The 12,750-nt window shown below is 41.5% G+C and overlaps 1 protein-coding gene across 2 annotated transcripts in view; it reads right to left on the bottom strand.

Moving 5' to 3' along the window:
- Positions 1 to 12,750, bottom strand: part of RAB10 (RAB10, member RAS oncogene family) — a 110,748-nt gene that overhangs the window by 42,818 nt on the left and 55,180 nt on the right. The window contains exon 2 of one of the 2 annotated variants that reach the window (XR_003122357.1): positions 4,938 to 5,200. The exons of the other annotated variant lie outside the window; for it this stretch is intronic. The gene's annotated coding sequence lies outside the window, so the exon portion shown is untranslated. Of the gene's footprint in view, positions 1 to 4,937; positions 5,201 to 12,750 lie in introns of those variants that run through there. 2 annotated transcript variants of the gene reach the window in all.

Below are 12,750 nucleotides of genomic sequence, written 5' to 3'. Positions count from 1 at the left end.
ACAGAAAGGCCAAGTTTTGGGCTGGGCATGGTGGCTCACACCTTTAATCCCCACACTTTTGAGAGGCTGAGGCAGGCGGACGGCGTAAGCCCAGGAGTTCGAGACCAGCCTGGGCACATGGTGAAACCCTGTTTCTACTAAAAATACAAAAATATTAAAAACACAAAAAATTAGCCGGGCATAGTGGCACACGACTGGACTGTAGTCCCAGCTGCTCAGGAGGCTGAGGCAGGAGAATCCCTTGAACCCAGGAGGCAGAGGTTGCAGTGAGCCTTTAATTACGCCACTGCACTTGAGCCTGGGCAACAGAACGAGATGTCCAAAAAAAAAAAAAGACAGAGAGAGAAACAGAAACAGAAAAAAGAGTGAGTTTTTACAAATTAGGATATAAGAAAGTAAAATTTAAAATGCCTAATATTCTAATGCATAAGAATAAAAAGGTTCCTAGTGGGGGAAAAATATTGAGTTCGCTAACTTGCAGAACAAAGGAAAACTACCAAGGATAGAGGGTCATTTCGTAATGATAAAGCAGTCTATTCTTTAGGAAGGGATAAAAATACAAATATTTAGCATGAAGCAAAAATTAATAGAACTCCAAAGAGAAATACATAAACCTACAATTATAGTTGGAGACTTCAACATCCCTTCCCTGAAAAACAGATTTTTTTAAAGTAGACAGAAAAATCAATAATGATACAGAAGACTTAAACCACACTACATTAACCAATTTGACATAATCTCCATCCATCAGCAACAGAATACATACCATTTTCAAGTGTAGACTGAACATATACCAAGAGAAAACATAAGGGTCGTAAAAGAAGTTTCAACACATTTAACAGTATTGAAGTCACCGGGCACAGTGGCTCACGCCTGTAATCCCAGCACTTTGGGAGGCCAAGGCAGGTGGATCACCTGAGGTCAGGAGTTCGAGACCAGTCTGGCTAACGTGGTGAAACCCCGTCTCTACTAAAAATACAAAAATTAGCTGGGTGTAGTAGTGCACGCTTGCAATCCCAGCTACTCGGGAGGCTGAGGCAGGAGAATCACTTGAACCTGTGAGGCAGAGGATGCAGTAAGCTGAGATCGCACCATTGCACTCCAGCCTAGGCGACAGAGCAAGACTCCGTCTCAAAAACAAACAAAAAAACAAAACAAACAAACAGAGTATTGAGGTCATACAAAGTATGCTTTCACTTTCTGTTTTTGTTTTTTTTTTGAGACAAGGTCTCGTTCTTTCACCCAGGCTAGAGTGTAGTGGCGTGATCTCAGCTCACTGTAACCTCCACTTCCCGGCTTAAGTGATCCTCTTACCTCAGCCTTCCAAGTAGCTAAGACCACAGGCACGAGCCACCATGCCTAGCTAAGTTTTGCATCTTTTTGTAGGATCTCGCCATGTTGGCCAGGCTGGTCTCAAACGCTCAAAGTGACCCACTGGCCTTGGCCTCCCAAGGTACTAGGATTACGGACGTGAGTCACTGTACCCAGCCCAAAGTATGCTTTCTGTCTGCAACAAAATGAACTAGAAATCAGTAACAGAAACACATCTGGGAAAACTCCCAAATATCTGGAAATTCATGGATCAAAAAAGAAATTATAGTGAAAATTAGAAAATTTCTGAAATGAATTAAAAAGAGAACATAATATCAAACTTTGTAGAATACAGCTAAAGCAGTGTTTTAGAAAGAAATTCATAGTATTATATTAAAAGTTCACATTAGGAAATAAAACTATAACAAAATGCAAGCATTGTTTCAGAAGGGGTCAAATACCAAAAGAGTAGGTTCAGTCAGTAATTCTTAAAGTATGTTCCAAAGATCAAAAAGCCAAGTTTCCAACAGCAGTGTCCTATAGGGCTTACTTGACAGAGTTGAAAAGAAGTTATTAGAGAAAGAAAAAGGTACCTTCAAAACAGGGTCAATCCAGAAAAAGGTATAAGCTGCAAACTAAGCATTACTAGAAGGTTCATTCATCCATCCATCCATTCATCCATCCATCCATCCATCCACCCACCCACCCACCCACCCACCATGGCAAGGACGCCACAAAAATACTCTGAAGTTCTGGCATGCATCCTTACACTTTCTTTTTTTTTTTTTTTTTTGAGACGGAGTCTCGCTCTGCCGCCCAGGCTGGAGTGCAGTGGCCGGATCTCAGCTCACTGCAAGCTCCGCCTCCCGGGTTCATGCCATTCTCCTGCCTCAGCCTCCCGAGTAGCTGGGACTACAGGCGCCCACCACCTCGCCCGGCTAGTTTTTTGTATTTTTTAGTAGAGACGGGGTTTCACCGTGTCAGCCAGGATGGTCTCGATCTCCTGACTTCGTGATCCACCCGTCTCAGCCTCCCAAAGTTCTGGGATTACAGGCTTGAGCCACCGCGCCCGGCCCATCCTTACACTTTCTACACGAGAATTCTGAAGCTGCTCTGTGACTGTATCATCTTATGAATGACAGCGATAGTCCATTTGACTTGAAGGCAATAAGTGGAGTAAAAAGATAGCAAAAAGCAAAGTGAAAGAAAGGGCTAACATCTGTTTATAAAAGGAATATTAAGTAAATTTGCAGACAAATTTGAGTTATCCAATCCCAGCAATAGAGCACTCCCAATAAACTGAAACTTATTTCACCACAAAACATTCAGAAATTTTTCATATATCAAGCACACTGTCAATAAATTTCTTCAAGAGAAACTGCTGTACGCCAGAAATAAAGACGGAACCGAAAACCAGAGCAGATAAAAAGGCTTTACTTGCACTTTGGCAGTGGCAGGGCTGTAGAAAACATAACCAAAGAGCTTGCTTTTTGTTTTGTTTTGTTTTGTTTTATGGAGACAGGCTGTCGTTCTGTTGCCCAGGATGGAGTGCAGTGTCACAGTCATGGCTCACTGCAGCCTCGACCTCCTGGGCTCAGGTGATCCTCCCATCTCAGCCTCCTGAGTAGCTGAAACTACAGGTATGTGCCACCCTGCCCAGCTAATTCTTGTATTTTTTGTAGAGACGACATCCCGCTATGTTGCCCAGGCTGGTGCTCCAACTCCTGGGCTCAAGTGATCCTCCTGCCACAGGCTCCCAAGATGCCGGGATTACAGGCGTGAGCCACTGCATCCAACCTGAGCTTGCTTTTTTTCTTTGAGATGGAGTCTCGCTCTGTCACCCAGGAGTGCAGTGGTGCTATCTCGGCTTACTGCAAGCTCCTCCTCATGGGTTCACGCCATTCTCCTGCCTCAGCCTCCTGACTAGCTGGGACTACAGGCATCTGACACCACGCCTGGCTAATTTTTTGTATTTTTAGTAGGGACCGGGTTTCACCGTGTTAGCCAGGATGGTCCCGATCTCCTGACCTCGTGATCCACCTGCCTCAGACTCCGAAAGTGCTGGGATTACAGGCGTGAGCCACCGCGCCCGGCCTGAGCTTACATTTTTCACAGCCATACTGAGAACACGATGAAAGGTCTAGGTCTGGAGACTTTAAGCAACTGGAACCAAGACCTTCTTTGCCTGAAACCTAGAAAAGACTACAATCTTAGTGAGAGCTGCCAAGGGAAAAAAACAAAACACAACTATTCACTGGCAAAGGGTGATCATAAGTAAGCTTCGGATACCAGGCCTCACGGTTCAGATTTGACGATCCGAATACATAAAAAATGACCCTTGGCTATTAACAGCAAATGTAAAAACTTTCTGAAGGTACAAATTCTTCAGATCCTACAGGATTCCCACAAATAAAACTCTACTTAATACTAGCTAACAATACAAAATTAAGAAATATTAAATGCCACATAAAATTTACCCACTTTGAGTAAGTCAACAAAGAAAACTGAACCCCCAAATTTTCAGATACAGTAATTACTTAACAGGATTAAAATTACTAAGGGGGGCCGGGCACAGTGGTTCACGCCTGTTATCCCAGCACCTTGGGTGGCTGAGGCGGGGGTATCACTTCAAGTCAGGAGTTCAAGACCAGCCTGGCCAATGTGGTGAAACTCCGTCTCTACTAAAAATACAAAAATTAGCCAGGCATGGTGGCACGTGCCTGTAATCCCAGCTACTCGGGAGGCTGAGGCATCAGAATCGCTTGAACCCAGGAGGTGGAGGCTGCAGTGAGCCAAGATTGCACCACTGCACTCCAGCCTGGGCAACAGCGCAAGCCTATATCTAAAAAAAACACATAATAAATAAATATGGCCAGGCGCGGTGGCTCACACCTATAATCCCAGCACATTCAGAGGCCGAGGCACAAGGGTCACCTGAGGTCAGGAGTTTGAGACCTGCCTAGCCAACATGGTGAAACCCCATCTCCACTAAAAATACAAAAATTAGCCAGGCGTGGTGGTGGGCGCCTGTAATCCCAGCTACTCGGGAGGCTGAGACAGGGAAATTGCTTGAACCTGGGAGGCGGAGGTTGTAGTGAGTCAAGACCCTGTCACTGTACTCCAGCCTGGGTGACAAGAATGAAACTGTCTCAAAAATATAGAATGAAAGAAATGACATGACATGACATGAAATGACATGACATGACATGACATAACATGAAATGACATGACATGACATGAAATAGATAAAATAAGGGGGCTTTTTTTTTTTTTTTAAAGTAAGGAAAAAGGCTGGGTGTGGTGGCTCATGCCTATAATCCTAGCACTTTAGCAGGCCAACGTAAGAGGATCGCTTGAGTCCAGGAGTTCAAGACCAGCCTGAGCAACATGGCAAAACCTCATCTCTACAAAAAAATTAGCCAGGCATGGTGGTGCACACCTGTAGTCCCAGCTACTTGGGAGGCTATGGTGGGAGGATCACCTGAGTCCAGGATGTTGAGGCTGCAGTGAGCTGTGATCATGCCACTGCACTCCAGCCTGAGCAAGAGAGTAACACCCTGTCTCAAAATAAATATTTAGAAAAACATGAGAAAAACAAAAACAAGGTAGTAAATTTTTCATAAAGCTTGACTTTAAAAGCTGTCCTTTTATTGAGATTACAGTCAGAGTAAGTTTTTGAAAATGACAAGTTGATTTGTTTTCTCTATGCTTTCAGGATAAAATTGTGAAAATGCCTCTTAGTATGGAAGTCTTCAGTCTACATGACATCCCTGATCATCATGTTTTCTCATGTCTCTTGCTTAGCATATGCTACTTCCTAAATCCTCTCCTCATCCCAGTTTTCTTTTCCTGGTAAACTTCATTTGTCTTTCAAGATTCAGTTTTGCTCCTGTGGAACAAACACAAGAGAGGTATCTATGCAAGCCTCAACTGATAGTGAACATTTAATGAAGCAATCTATCTAAAACACATAAACAGACCTAAAGGTAACTCAAACTTCAGAAGAAAACATGTGCTGCAGTCTTAAATCTATATATATATGTGTGTGTATGTGTATATATGAGATAATTAAAACCTGTTATGTGTTTCTAAAGAATATTGGTTTGATCCTTATTGCTGATATCTTTCCATGGCAGATGGGTGATAGTATATACCAATAATTAAAATTTCAAATACAGACTTCACAGATTTCTCCAGGGAAATAATTATTTTTGATCCAAATATTCTGGGGATCCAGGGAAGAAAAAAGAAAACAAAGTCCTTGCCCATAAACTTCTGCAAAGAGGTCCTGGGGTAGAGAAATGTTCACCATATAAAAGGAAGAAACAAAATCATTCATAACTTCGCTCTACTCTGCATCTCATTTTTCATAACTAACCTCTCAACAAGAAATGGTTTAACACCAACCTTCAACAAAACCTGTTATCCCCAGAATCTACAATAATACCCCATTCCTTCAAACTCTTGGGTTTACCTTATTGCTCCTCTCTTAATTTGAGCCAGTCTGCTTTTTAATCAGCCAAAATATTTCAGCTTGCCCCTATTATGTTTCTCATACACAATCAAAAGAAAAAAGGGCCATTTACCCACCATTTAACCTAACCCTATTTCTACAGCCCATATTATGTTTTTCTTTAAGAATTTCTCAGAAAATCATCCTAAAATGACCCGGCTATCTAGACTAACTCTGAACATGACCAACAACTTCAGCTGGGCATACAATTTATTAATTAATCTTAACGACAAGTGTGACAACTGATACTATTTCAGGAAACTTGCCTGAAGAAAGATGAAATAAGGATACAATCTGAAAGCTCTAAACCCCCTGGGATGGAAACTAGGCATCGCTGGAAAATGTCTAAGAATTTGGGCTGTTTTCAGGTACCTACTTAATCTAACTGGTCAAGATAGAAGCCTCATTTTGGACTTCCTGAGTTTCCCTCACATTTCATCTAGTCAATAATCACAACTACTAGACTCTACTACTAAACCTCTTAAATTTGGAGGTTAAGGATCCTTCCTCACTGAGTTTCCTCTCCATTTCACTTTTTGTTTTTATCAAACTTCTTGAAAGTTACCTACATGTGCTGTTTCTAGTTTTCTCTCCTCCCACCTCTTGAATCCTTTCCAAACAGGCTTTGTTGTTATTATTAACCACCCAACACACACACATACACATACACACACACACACACACACACACACACAGCTCTCACTATGGTCAATGATTGCCGTGTTCCCAAATCCAATGATCATTTCTAAGTCCTCATCTGATCTTTTTTTTTTTCCTTTTCTTTTTTTTTCTGAGACAGAGTCTCACTCTTTCACCCAGGCTGGAATTGAGTGGCACCATCTCAGCTCACTGCAACCTCTGCCTTCCAAGTTCAAGCAATTCTCCTGCCTCAGTCTCCTGAGAAGCTGGGACTACAGGCACGCACCACCATGCTCAGCTAATTTTTGTATTTTTAGTGCAGACAGGGATTCACCATGTTGGCCAGGCTGGTCTCGAACTCCTGACCTCAGGCGATCCACTCACCTCGGCCTCCCAAAGTTCTGGGATTACAGGAATGAGCCACCTCGCCCGGTCCTCATCTGATCTTACTAGCTATAGATGAAGGAGTTCTTCACTCTTTTCTGCATGAAAACTCCTGACTTTCCTACCTTTCTAGCCACTCATCAGTCTTCATTGCTGGTTTCTCCTCATCTCTCTGACCCCTAAAAATTGAAGTGGACTTCTATTTTCTATCTTGATGCATTTCCTAGTTTCGTGGTGTTAAATTCCACATACACACTGATGATCTCTCGTCTCAACTCTCCCCTGAACTCCAAACCCAAGATACCCAACTGCTTATTAGTTATCTCTATCCCATCTCTCACAAACACTAAAAGAAAACTCTTTAAATCCATAAATAAGGCCCTACATATTCTCCCACCTCCCCCTTTCTACCCTGCCCTCAGCATTTTCTACATCATATCACTCTGATCTAGCTAACTGTATTGACTTCCCTTTTGTTGCTCTATGCACAAGACAGCCAGGTTCGCCTCTCACTACCTTTCCATAAAGGTACTATTCCCCTAACCTCTGACTACCTTTCTCATCCATCATGGCTCTTTCCCCTAGCTACACTAAGTTGCAATATTTCTCCATGTTCCCCACCCATTGTCTGTTAACACTTCTAACGTTCTTCCTGACTTTTAAACTTTAACATGTCCTTATTTCTGTTATTATCCATCTCTCATTGCCAAAATGTGAGACTCAAAAGGGTAGAGATTTTTATCTGTTGAGTTAAATTCCCCACACCCAGAACAATACCTGACATTTAGCAGGCAATTCAACAAATATCTGTCAAATAAACAGATAAATGGTGTTTTCTGGAGAAATTAAGGAGTCCCTGAGAAAAATGTTTCACCCTTAAGTTGAAACATCACTTGACAAGCCTCGCCCTTTTCTACTCTGCTACCTATCAGCTTTTTACAGCCTCAGGCCAAAGGTTCCAATGAGATATTAAAACTTTTTTTTTTTTTTTGGGAGCAGGGTCTCCCTGTTGCCCAGGCTTGAGTGCAGTGGCATGATCTCGACTCACTGCAACCTCCACCTCTCAGGTTCAAGCCATTCTTCTGCTACAGCCCCCGGAGCAGCTGGGACTACAGGCATGTGCCACCACACCCAGTTAACTTTTGTATTTTTAGTAGAGGGGGGTTTCACCATGTTGGAGAGGCTGGTCTGGAACTCCTGGCCTTATGTGATCTGCCCTCCCTGGCCTCCCAAACTGCTGGGATTATAAACGTGAGCCACTGCATCCGGCCAGATATCAAAACAAGGAAAAAAAAAAGTTAATAGAGGCAATGTGAGACATAATAAATTAGAAAAGCAAACCAGGACGTCTGACATCTAACAGAAGTTTGAAAAGGACAGAGAAAGTGACATATAGAAAATAATCAAAAAAAAATTAGACAACAAAACAGAACTAAAAGAATCTACTTCTACACTGAAAAACCCACCAAGAACCTACCATAATGAACAATGAGCATAAAACTTACACCAAAGTACATCACAATGAAATTTCAGAATACCAGAAATAGTTTATAAAAGCATGCAGAGAAACAAACTAAGCCACATTAAAAGATCAACTCTCAACTTCTCAATAACACTAAAATCCAGAAACAAAAGGACAGTATCTTTTAATAATACTTTCAACCTATATCCAGTCGAAACCAAATGAAAGGCATTCCCAGACATAGAAGATCTCAAAATATTTACCTCCCATGCATCCTTTCTAAGATAGCACTAAGAAATTGCTTTACCAAACCAACAAAGAAGAAGAAATGAAATCCATTCAACAGTGTGAAGTAAAGGGTAGACAAAATTGGCCTAGAGAGCAACCAGTTCAGAATAGAAAAGTTCCAGGGGGGATGTTTCCTGGGAGTGGGAAGGAGGAAACAGTATTAGAATTTATATGAAAAACAAAAAGATCTGACAATTCTACATGAGATAAAGAAGAGACAGTGCCTTGAAATCTATGCAAATGTAACAACAAACTGTAAACTACAATAAAAACAAAAAGTTATACGAAAAAGAAAATGCAATTATAGTACACTATTTGGCTTAGCAGTTAACCAAAATACTTATTACTAATTGAAATGATGAAGGAAAAGGTGCCAGGAATATCTGGTGGTGTAAGAGTATTAAATTCTCATCTTCCATAACAAGAAGAGTGTTTCTAAGACTAGGTTTTTGTAAAGTTTAGAAACATATGACTAGAGAATATGGAGTTGAATAACAGAAGAAAAAGTCTAAAAATGTTTGGGAAAGGTAAGGCGCAGGTGCATATGGGGCAAGAATCTGTTGTTGCAGTTGCTGCTTCACTGTCACAGCTCTGAAGTAATATGACTTCTAAAAATCTGTACCTATTAACAGAAATAAAAATTAGGCTAACAGAGGAGGAGGTATGTTTACAAATGCATTCTCTCCACTGCTTAACCACTTCATTTCAATCCATCACTCTTTTTTTTTTTTTTTTGGAGACGGAGTCTCACTCTGTCGCCCAGGCTGGAGTGCAGTGGCGCAATCTCCGCTCACTCCAACCTCTGCCTCCTGGGTTCAAGCGATTCTCCTGCCTCAGACTCCCAAGTAGCTGGGATTACAGGAACCTACCACCATGCCCGGCTAATTTTTGTTTCTAGTAAAGACAGGGTTTCACCATTTTGGCCAGGCTGGTCTCAAACTCCTGACCTCAAGTGATCCACCCACCCTGGCCTCCCAAAGTGCTGGGATTACAGGCATGAGCCATCAGGCCCGGCCTCAATCATCACTGTCTAGGAATAAATATATTTCTGAGCATGGCCCCAAGCCACCTCTCCAGTCTTATTCCCTCCAGTCTTTCTCCTATAATCACATTCAAACACAACTTTCATTGCGCTAAACTTTTTTCAAGTAAATATCATGATTTCATTAGTGTGTACTTTCCACCCTCCCCCACCATATATATCTACATGCAAACACCTAAGAAAAACTGAACGTACACCAGACGTGGTGGCTCATGACTGTAATCTCAGCACTTTGGGGGGCCCAAGTGCGTGGATCACGAGGTCAGGAGTTTGAGACCAGTCTTGCCAACACGGTGAAACCCGGTCTCTACTACAAATACAAAAATTAGCTGGGTGCATTGGCAGGCGCCTGTTAATTCCAGCCGCTCAGGAGGCTAAGAAAGGAGAATCACTTGAGAATCACTTGAACCCGGGAGGCAGAGGTTGCAGTGAGCCAAGATCATAGCACTGTACTCCAACCTGGGCGACAGAGCAAGACTCACAAGACTCTGTCTTGGGGGAGGGGTGTGTGTGCAGGTTAAAGTAAAGATGAACAGAGTGGAAAAGCTTATAAAATTGAGAGATGAGAAGAAAGTCAGTAGCTCAGCTAATAAGAGATGCTAGAAAAACCTACCACCCTCTGAAATTCTGTCAGAATAATCAAGACTCTCCTGCAATATTATCATTTGCTAAATTAGCACAGAAATCACGGGGTTTGATCCAAACAGTGATTCCTTTTTTGGTTTTGCTTATGTAAATACACACTAAAGGAAATTCTCACTTTTTACAGATTCTCAGGGCCCAGCTCATGAGTATTTCAATTTTTAGCTGCTCAAGAGAAAAACAGTATCAGCTACATTATTTGCCTTAATGATGTTGCAGAAGCACCATCCAGTGGCAAGAGAAGTAACTGCAACCTCTAGCCACTCTAAATAATCAGTTTTCCAGAGCTTGGCTTCTGATGACTTACCAATACACAGTAATTAATGCAGGCAGAAATAACCAACCAAATAACCGAACCATCATTTATAGCTAAATGATCAATTTCTGGGGTTTTTAACAAGTGAAAATCAAGTGTTTTCCACCTACCAGGAGAGGAAATAATCATATACCTATATCGTTTTAATGCCGCTTAAGCACTGGATTTCGAGACCAGGTTCTAGTCTCAGCTTTGTCACTAACAGTATACATTTTGAAAAGGTCATTTTCCAATATGGGTATTTATTTCTTTATCTGTATGCAGATGTGAAAATGTTGAATGTGAAAGTTTCCTCTAAAGATGCTTTTGTGTAATAACAGTAAGCGTAGTTAACATTTTACAATGTGCGTGCACTGTTAGAAGATCTTTGCATGGATTAACTCATTAAAACCTCAGGATAATCCTAGTTCATATTATTTCCTTTCTGCAAATGAGGAATAAAATAAAAAGTAACAGCAGCAAGGCTGGGTGCGGTGGCCCACACCTGTAATCTCAGCACTTTGGGAGACCGAGGCGGGCAGATCACCTGAGGTCAGGAGTTCCAGCCCAACCTGGCCAACTGGTAAAACCCCATCTCTACTAAATATACAAAAATTGGCCGGGCATGGTGGCAGGCGCCTGTAATCCTAGCCACTAGGGAGGCTGAGGCAGGAGAATCGCTTGAACCTGGAAGGCAGAGGTTGCAGTGAGATTGCACCATTGCACTCCAGCCTGGGCAACAAGAGTGAAAATCCATCATAATAATAACAGCAGCAGCAGCTGCAGCAGCAGCAATAACAGCAGTAACACCCGTATTTACTAGGTAATTACTAAGAGTGCTAAGCATTTCACATATACTGCCTCACTCTTCATAAAAATCCTGAGATATTACCAATATGCCTATTTTATAAAACAGGGAGTTCAAGGTAATTTAAAGTTGCAGGATTAACAGGTGGCAGAACCAGGATTCAGTATCATGTCTGATTCATACCATGCATGCTTTTAACCTACACTAAGTTCTGTTCTTTTTTTTTTTTTTTTTTTTTTGAGGTAAAATTCAAAGTAAATTGACCATTTTAAAGTGAACAAAAAAAAGAAAAGAAAAAAGAAAGTGAACAATTCATAACGTTGTGTAACCACCACCTCTAGTTGCAAAATGTTTTCATCACCTCAAAACGATCCCACATACATTCAGCAGTTGCTTCCCATTCTCCCCTCCCCTCAGGTCCCTGGAAACCACCAATCTGTATTCTGTCTCTATGGATTTACCTATTTTGGATACTTCATGAAATAGAAGCAAACAACATGTGAGCTTTTGTGTCTGGCTTCTTTCACTTAGCATGTTTAAGGTCCGTCCATATTATGCAGCATGTATTATATACTGTTTTTATGACTGAATAATATTCCATTGTACGCATCCACCATAATTTGTCTATCCAACCATCTCCTGATGGAAATCTAAATTGTTTCCACCTTTTGGCTTTTATGAATAGAGCTGTTATGAATATGCATATACATGTGTTTGAGTATTTGTTTTCAATTCTTTGGGGCATATACAACAGGTGGAACTGCTAAGTCATATGTGAAATCTAGGTTTAACTTTTTAAGGAATTGCCATGGTGGCTGTACCATTTTACATTCACACAAGCAATGTATAAGGGCTCCAATTTCTCCACGTCCTCACTCATACTTGTTACTTTCCTTTTGTGTTTTTAAACAGCCATCCTAGTGGGTATGAAATGATACCTCACTGTGGTTTTTTAATGTGCATTTCTTTAATGACTAATGATGCTGAGAACTTTCCATGTGTTTGTTGATCACTTGTGTGTCTCTGAACTCTAAAAGTCCTTTGCCCATTTTTTTTGAGATGGAGTTTTGCTCTTGTTGCCCAGGCTGGAGTACAATGGTGTAATCTCGGCTCACTACAGCCTCAGCCTCCCAAGTAGCTGGGATTACAGGTGACCGCCACCAGACCCAGGTAATTTTTTTTGTATTTTTAGTAAAGATGGGGTTTCATCATGTTGGACAGGCTGGTCTCAAACTTCTGGCCTCAGGTGATCCATCCCCCTCAGTCTCCCAAAGTGCTGGGATTACAGGCGTGAGCTACCGCATCAGGCCCGTTTGCCCCCCTTTTCTTTCTCTTTTTTTTTTTTTTTTTTTTTTTTTTTTTTTTT

The sequence above is a fragment of the Theropithecus gelada genome, chromosome 13 (genome assembly GCF_003255815.1).
Source record: "Theropithecus gelada isolate Dixy chromosome 13, Tgel_1.0, whole genome shotgun sequence".
In the NCBI taxonomy this organism is placed as follows: domain Eukaryota; kingdom Metazoa; phylum Chordata; class Mammalia; order Primates; family Cercopithecidae; genus Theropithecus; species Theropithecus gelada.
Note: the sequence above shows the minus strand (reverse complement) of the source record. Positions and strands in the feature narration are given on the sequence as shown.